The following is a 7,846-nucleotide window of genomic DNA, read 5'->3' as shown; positions in this document are numbered from 1 at the left end:
GAAAAACGTACAAAAATCGTCAGTTGCTGAAAAAACAACGCTGAAATAACAAAAACTCCCATCTATGACAACGTTATAGTTTGCCACATTTCCCTGGAATGTGGTGGGGATGTTGTGCAAATACTGTAAAGTCATTTAAGTCCATTATTAATTTCTGTCTATAATAACTGGTGGAGCATGAACTGTTTCAGCAAACTAATACTGTGTAAACCAGAAGAAGTACTATTATAAGAAGATACGACTTACTGTAAAGCATATGGTAATAGAAATTAATGGATTTGATGAGATTTCTGGAGCTTTTCTTTGTGTGCCATACTCTACAGATACAGAGTGGCAGCACAAAGACAGAATGTGACAGGCTTGATCCTCTGAGTAAGTGATGTGACTTCAAATGAGAGCATATTGAAAACCAGGTGTTTTCTATTTTACTTTTCCTGTTTTTCCTCCCTGCTTGCATTTGTGCCAATCGCAAGAGACTTATGTGACATTTCATGCTGAAATGTCTGGTCCACAATTGGAGATTAACTCAAAATCGTTCTGCATGACAAACTTTTCTTTAGACATTTCCTGCTGGAATGTTTCTAACCAATTTCAGTGGTGCTCTTTCACAGCCTATTTTGTTATCACGTTTTTCCCAAACAGCATGTCCTTGGAGTAGATTCCCACCAAAAGAGGAGCAGTTACAGAGAGCAAAGAACAGATGATGATTACTTTTTCTTCAACTATACTTGTGTTCTTGAAAGTATGGAGCTGCAACATACAGTATCTAAAGCTTCTTAGGTATGACCTATACATCTTGATCTCTTTACATGGTGGTGGTTATTTCAAGTGCAGCAGCCTGAGTGCCCGCGTGCTGATATTGGCAAATCTAATTCCAGCCTGCGCAGCACAAAACATGCAGAAAATCTATTTAAGATGAATCAAAAATAAAACCCAGAGGCCTTTAAAATGATCTAGAGGTCATCAAAATAAGCCATAATATCTGTAGCTCTGTCTTCCTTCATAAAACAGGCAAAACCACAGGCAAACACAAAGTGCACTGCAGCTCCATTTACAGAATCAATGATGTCTTTGTGTGCTGGTTCAAAATCATTTTAACAGATCTTGCAGTCTTTTGCAGGCACGTTGCCCATTGCTATGGTGTGTCGAACTCAGGTCCAAAAGCACCAAAACCCAAACTCCGTGTTTTTGTCTGTACCTTTCAAAAGAAAAAGAAAAAAAAAAAAAAGTGAAAGGGGAATTTTGACCCAGAAAAATTCCACTTGCCGATCAGGAAATCTGACGGACTGAGCATGAGATCCATCTGGCTGTACCTTTAAAGACCTTGATGGAGCTGTTTTCAGTGAATGAAAATATTCTGTTGGGTTGTTTGTTCAACTATCAGCCCGGGGATTGTCCTGCAAAGCATTTCAAACAGCAGCTGTGTGCTTTGCCATCCCAGTAGCCAAAAACTGACCTTTATCCTTTTGCGCACTGTGACCCCCCCGCGCGCGCGTGTGCACATAACGCACGTGCAAACACCTTTTCCCCACATGTCTTAATTCCTCAACCCGGGAGCGAACAAGCTGTCCCTCAATTCCGAAATACGTCAGTGACAGGCACTTCAGTTGCAATGCTCGCTTATTGGTGAAGTATTATTTGAAAGTGGGCACTTCGCCGTCAAACTGAGGACCTCAGCAGCACTTGTGCTCAAACCACATATTTTTTTCTGTTTGAACTTTACAGTCGTCAAATAAAGCATATAGCCTAGGACAATTAAAACATCTAATTCGTTTATGACTACGTTAAAGCCATGAATAGCACAATTAGGCTACGATGAATTCTCTCGCGAATAAGCATCACACAAGGTTCAAAATATGACAGTATTGATCTAAATCTAAATATTTGTCCTTGTGCTCTCATGCTGTCCAGAGGGACCCGTCAAGTGGAAATCAAAATGCTCAATGTGCCGGATCGTGCACTTACAGAGATTGTTTTTATCCATAAAAATCTCGTTGCCTACCTTGCGCCTTGCAGTGCTGATGTGCTCCTAAACGAAACTCGTGCGTAAAGTTTATACCCTCACTCCGACTTTGGAGGCTGGAAGCGCCCTCGTTCCTTTTTTTTTTTTTTTTTTCTTTTTTCTTTTAGGGAGGGCGGGACAAACTTTCATAGAATTATTTCCAGCTTCATCCAAATGGTTTCTGTTCTCTTTTCTGCATTTCAATCATCCAAAATACGAGAAATGACTTCAGTGGAAAATATGTGTCGTTAGTACCTAGAAAAAAGAGATAGTGATGATCCCAAAGTTAATTAGGACGTTGTGTAAAAGAGGGATAAGGATCCTCTCTGGTCATATAACCTTTAAAGAACAAAGTTTGTAGTTTGTATTTAAGCGTGTTCACAGTTTAACTTCAGTATATCTACAGCTCCACAGTTTAGGTGCCAAATTATTTACAGATATGCTGCTGTGTTTACTCCTCTAGATGCCAACAAGCCACACTGATAAATCAAGCACATGCAGGCATCATTAGACATCACATGATGTCTCTGATCTTTATCACTGGAGCCTTTTGGGAGGGTTAATTGCATTACAGCTGCAATGGTTCAGATTTGATATATTGCATGGTACAAGAGACTGTCCTAAACAAACTATGGTGAATTCTATATTTTCGATGGATGTCCAGTTCTCTCCTAGTTGATCTTCAGTGTCACTGTGTCACTAGTGATAGTGAAAATGGACAAAAGCAGCCTGAGTAGATGAATAGACTGATCAGACAGACACAGGAGGCACAAGGGCCATTGGCCACTTTGTTTCAGGGGTCTCCCTTGACTAATCAATGACAGAGATGAGTCAGTGGGCCCATTATTAGTTTTCTCTCTTCATTATAATGAAATGCAGCTGCACCAGTCACATTCTGTGAAGGCCCCCCAGGTGCTCTTAAATGTCTTTCCTGATTGAATGAAATATTTATTACTCATCTAATTCACAATTCAGCTTTAAAGTTTCTCTCCACTCTGAATATGATAATATTGTGACTTGGATTGACTAGAAAAGAACTGCACATTCATGCAATACGTAACAACTGTCTAAATCCTATTGATTTTCCTGGTTCTGTGTTAAATGTTATCTCAGTTTGACCTGTGCGTGTTAGTCAAGCTGTGTTATACCCCTGCTGGAGGCGGCACGTGCATGACACAGGCGCACTGAATGCAAGATCAAGTCAAGAAACTTACCCGAGCTTATGGTGGTTAATAACATTGACACATGAGCTAAGTGGTCTTGGGTCATCCGAGGCAGTTGTCACTCTTCTGTGCAGCCCTGTGCTGCCATGGAACCGAAAACACAACCGAGCAATACCCAATAAGCCGCTGACCCTCAGAATGGTGGCAAGTTAAAAGGCCATCAAAGGAAATTTTACACGAGCCTTTCTTCCACAGATGTTGTACAAATGACAAAGATTGCATAACACACATGATCCATGGCCACCTGCAGTAACATGTCTGTCGTAATACACTGTGCTGTTTTGCCAATTACCACTTCAGATGTAAATTATCCCTTGTGCCATTTCAACAGCCATACACGCTGCTTTTTGTTCTGGGTTGTACACTTTCAACAGTCTTAACAGAAAAATAAATCAGCGCCGCAATAAAAATCAGTGGTCAAGCAGAAATGAACCCCTAAAGGCTTAATGCCTTGTCGGTTTAGAACATTTGAGGCCCTCTGTCTCCAGAGAGATGTCCTCATGTCATAGGCAGGGACCAAATGGCCTGTTCCCCCCACAGTAGTTGACCTCTCAGCACTCTTCTGGGGCCAGAAACCCTCAGTTCAGTAATGGCTCTCAGCCTGCGAGATAATGTCATCTGACACGCACTGATTTGGGAGACGTAATTGCACTCCACACTGTTGTAATTTCTCATTCATGCATGTTTGAATGGTGACTTATGCCCCTACTAATTGCCCAAGCCCACTGACTGCAACCCGGTCTCATAATAATGTATCTAATGGGCACTTTCTCTATTTCACACTATTGAATTAATGTTTAAGGTTTAATACGCCGTGTTTATTATTTGTTCTCAGAGCCGAGTGAAGTCATTCTTGCCTCAGTTCTTTTGACGATCGCATAGCTTTAATATTCTTCAGGGTTTTCATTAAAACTGATGCCAGTGATGGTGACATCATTGTCTGCTCAGCCCCCCTAATGCAGCAGGCCTTCATGTTATCTGTCCATTGTGTGATACATTGTCCCGATCTTCTGCTTTTGTTTAAACAGGTGGATACAGCCTTGTGGTGTTTGTTGTAAGCCTTGTTAGGTCAGAGAGATGGGGCGGGGGTGGTCTAAATTGATATACTGTAACCCTCAGTCCACTATCTGTTCATTTCATGAGTCATTTCACAAAGACTTGAATGTGGACTCATCCTTACACATCATTCATTACAGTATTATATAAGAATTATGCAAGAATCCCAGCAGCCAGATGATTTTTTTTATTAATCTAATAATAGTGTTTTGGCAGTAACATGTGGCTAATGACCAATAAATGTTATAGAATCTCAAAAAAAAAATCTTTTTACCAGTACGTGGTCAAATATGTTTTCTATCAACACAAGGCTGCAGGTCTATAAGATAAAGAGAGGAAGTCTTTAAAGTAAACCAGCAAAAACCAGGCACTATTGCTCTGTGGGGGGCTACAGCATGGGAAATTAAGACCCAAGTGTAATGTGGTGAAAGTGACTGCCCACCTGTGTCTTGTAAAGACTTTCCAGGGTGCAGTTAAATGGCTTGTCTGCTGTGGGGTTGCAGCTCCACTTTGTAATAGCTTTTGACTTCGCTTTGAAATACCAAAATGTGTATTCCCGCGTCACTTTTGCACTGAATATTTAACACATTGAAATGTGTTGCGATGTCAACACCATGGTCATGTTCTAAAACAGACTAATAACAGACTTTTCCTTGATGTGAATTCAAATGAGAAATGGATTTCTGTAGCAGCGAGTAAAATGTCAGGCACATGGAAGCATTTTGGAAAGATTACACCTTTACTGTCCATGATCATGAAAGCATAGAGCTGCAAATACTAACCCACTCAGCTGTGTAGGCCTGCCCCTGTGTTTCACTTAATGCAGACCAAGTTAGTCTGAAAGTGAAAAGGTATATGACTACTTCTCAAGGGAACATTTGCTATTTAAGGAAATTATTTTTCCCTTCATTATGGTCAGTAAATCAAGAAGTTCACTAGATTGCTGAGAAAGCTGCAGAGTCAAGACCCTCTGGACATCAGTAGTCTTATCACACTTTTGAGCTAGTCCCACCTCCTCGTCCTTTTTTACATTACTGGAACGCACAAGATAGCTCCCCGAGGCAAAGGCTGATTTCACTGGATCGTAACACCTTTTATAATGCCTACCTACAGCAGTTTTAACTCTGCCTCACGCCTTGGGGACTTTTAAGCTGTGTTCTTCCCAAACTATTTGAAGCAGTGACCCTTCCAAAGCCTATTACATTTCTGGTGAAAGCTGAGCCACCAGTTGTGAATATTGCCATTGAGTAAGCATTTAAGTAAGTGTTATGGCCCTCTGCACCCACTTGTTTGGACCAAGCCAAGCATGGTGGGCAAGAAAATTTCCCGACTTCACACCAGGAAGGATGTGACTGCTGATGCATGCCAGATGAGGAGACACTAGACAGAATTGCAAAGCAGCTGCAGCCATTTGTGACACAGGGAATGTTTTATGTGCAATGTATGGGTGTTGCTTCATGCTTTTAGTCTAATAGCAGGGGTGAAATGCTTTGATGACTTCAGGTGTGGTATATAATGCTGCACCACTGCCCAGTATAAAAGTGGCTGGCCATTATACGGATTCCTCACATTGGAGTCTGAAAGGTCAGCCTTTAAAAAATAATAGTTTATTAAATGTACTGAAATCAGTAACTTTTAAAGGTTTAACTCAAAACATAGCCATAATTTAATTTAAAGTATATCACAGGATATAGTCAAAGGTTGCTGAGCTCTAATTCTGACAGATTGAACTGAGGAAATTACATAACAATCTACCCATGGCCCAGAAACAACTCTACATTACAAGCACTTTTCCTTTTGACTACTTTCAGCCTGCATGGTGCTGCACTTTGTGTTGTCTAGGCATGAGCCTCAATGTGAAGTGCTGCAGACACAGAGCATGGCATTCAGGTATTGTTTCCATGTTCTCAGACATGACATCATTCACTCCTGACATCGCTTGTACATTCACTGATCATGAATAGGGCAGAAGGACGAAACTAAATGTAGAACTTAAGCCAACAAACAAATGAAAGTCGCACGGTCTTCTCAGGTTTCATTCTCAGCTGCCGTCATTGTACTAAAGAAATATATGTCATGTTATTTCAACCCAAAATAACATGAAACCGTCAAACCAAGTTGGACTAGCCATCACTTTTCACCACTGTACCTTTGAAGTGCGCATATACAGCATATGTGTAGATTGCTGCAGTTGCAACTTTATGGTTGTCATTAAAGCCAACCTATTGGAGCAGTGCACCAGTCAGTGATGGGCTTTCATCACGAATGCACTCTGACTCAAACAATATGTCACCTTTGGCACAAGGCAGCATTATGTAAAACACTTCAGTACCAGAGTGTATCTGCTAATCAAGCTGTGCATCCCTCTGTGTGCAGAGAACTACAGTCACAAACCAGAAGGAGAATTGCTGTAATAACTTCAAAGAGGATGAGCGGATGGATCAGAAATAATGCAGCCAATTGAATGAGGACCGTATAATTAACATTCTGTTAACAATTCATGTTTTATCTCAGGGCCAATTTTTATGCCAGAAAGTGATCTCACCCACAAACGAGGGAAAAATAGGTTTTGCGTTCTCAGAGTTTAGGTCATGGTTTTACACAGCATTACACTTTCAAACATGTGTCTGTGTATCTCATTTTCAGTAAGTCTTTTCAACCCCTGTTCTTTTGGTAAATCTGGCATTGGTTGAAGGGTTGATGATATTTCCCTTTTATTGACCTATCATGTAATGAACTTGTCCCCTACTCACTGCTGTCATCCAAACCTGGGTGAGAATAATTTACAGGTAGCTGTCAGTGACACCTAGGGGTGAAAAGTCATGCACTGCATGTTCTCGACCAACTGCTGAAGATCCAGACAGACAAACTCTGCATGCATCCAAAAGATGCAATGCAAGAATGATTGGCTGGCAGTTGATACAAGTCTGCCTTGTCTGGTTATTTAGACTGATTTATAGCTTAATATGAAACAACTCAAAATCACTACATACTGTACACAAATTATTCATTTACTAATGCCATCCATCTTCTAAAACACAGAGCAGACATGTCTAATGTTGTAATGTTTGATTTGCATTATCTTATATGGCCAGAGTACATGGATAGGTAGATCTATTGGCTATGAGTGTCAAGAATTAGTCAAATACTTACGAGTACAGTCAGTGCAGTATATGTGCAACTTCATGGTAATTTCTTAAATGATTGCATTTGGACTGCATTATGGTGTTCAAAGTTTTGTCCACCACTACATAAAATACATGAAAGAGAGGAAATATCATAAATAATTCTAAGAACACAACAGAAGACCACTAGTAAAGTCTTAAATTATAGGCCAGGAAATCTAGAACTAGTGTTTAGATCTCAACTAGGGATAAATGTACATCTTTCATACACAGATTCAACAAAAAGTGCGCATTCAGCTTCAGATGGGATGAATTCAACTGGTAACCAGTGGCACTGCTTCAACAGGACAGTGAGAGACACTGAAAGTTGCTGAATCAGGTGTGCCAAAAGGAGTTACTGCTGCTGATACATATCCTGTCATCATTATGCCAACTCTTTC

This window comes from Chaetodon auriga, chromosome 10 (genome assembly GCF_051107435.1).
Source record: "Chaetodon auriga isolate fChaAug3 chromosome 10, fChaAug3.hap1, whole genome shotgun sequence".
Lineage (NCBI taxonomy): Eukaryota > Metazoa > Chordata > Actinopteri > Chaetodontiformes > Chaetodontidae > Chaetodon > Chaetodon auriga.
This window is presented reverse-complemented; position numbering follows the sequence as displayed.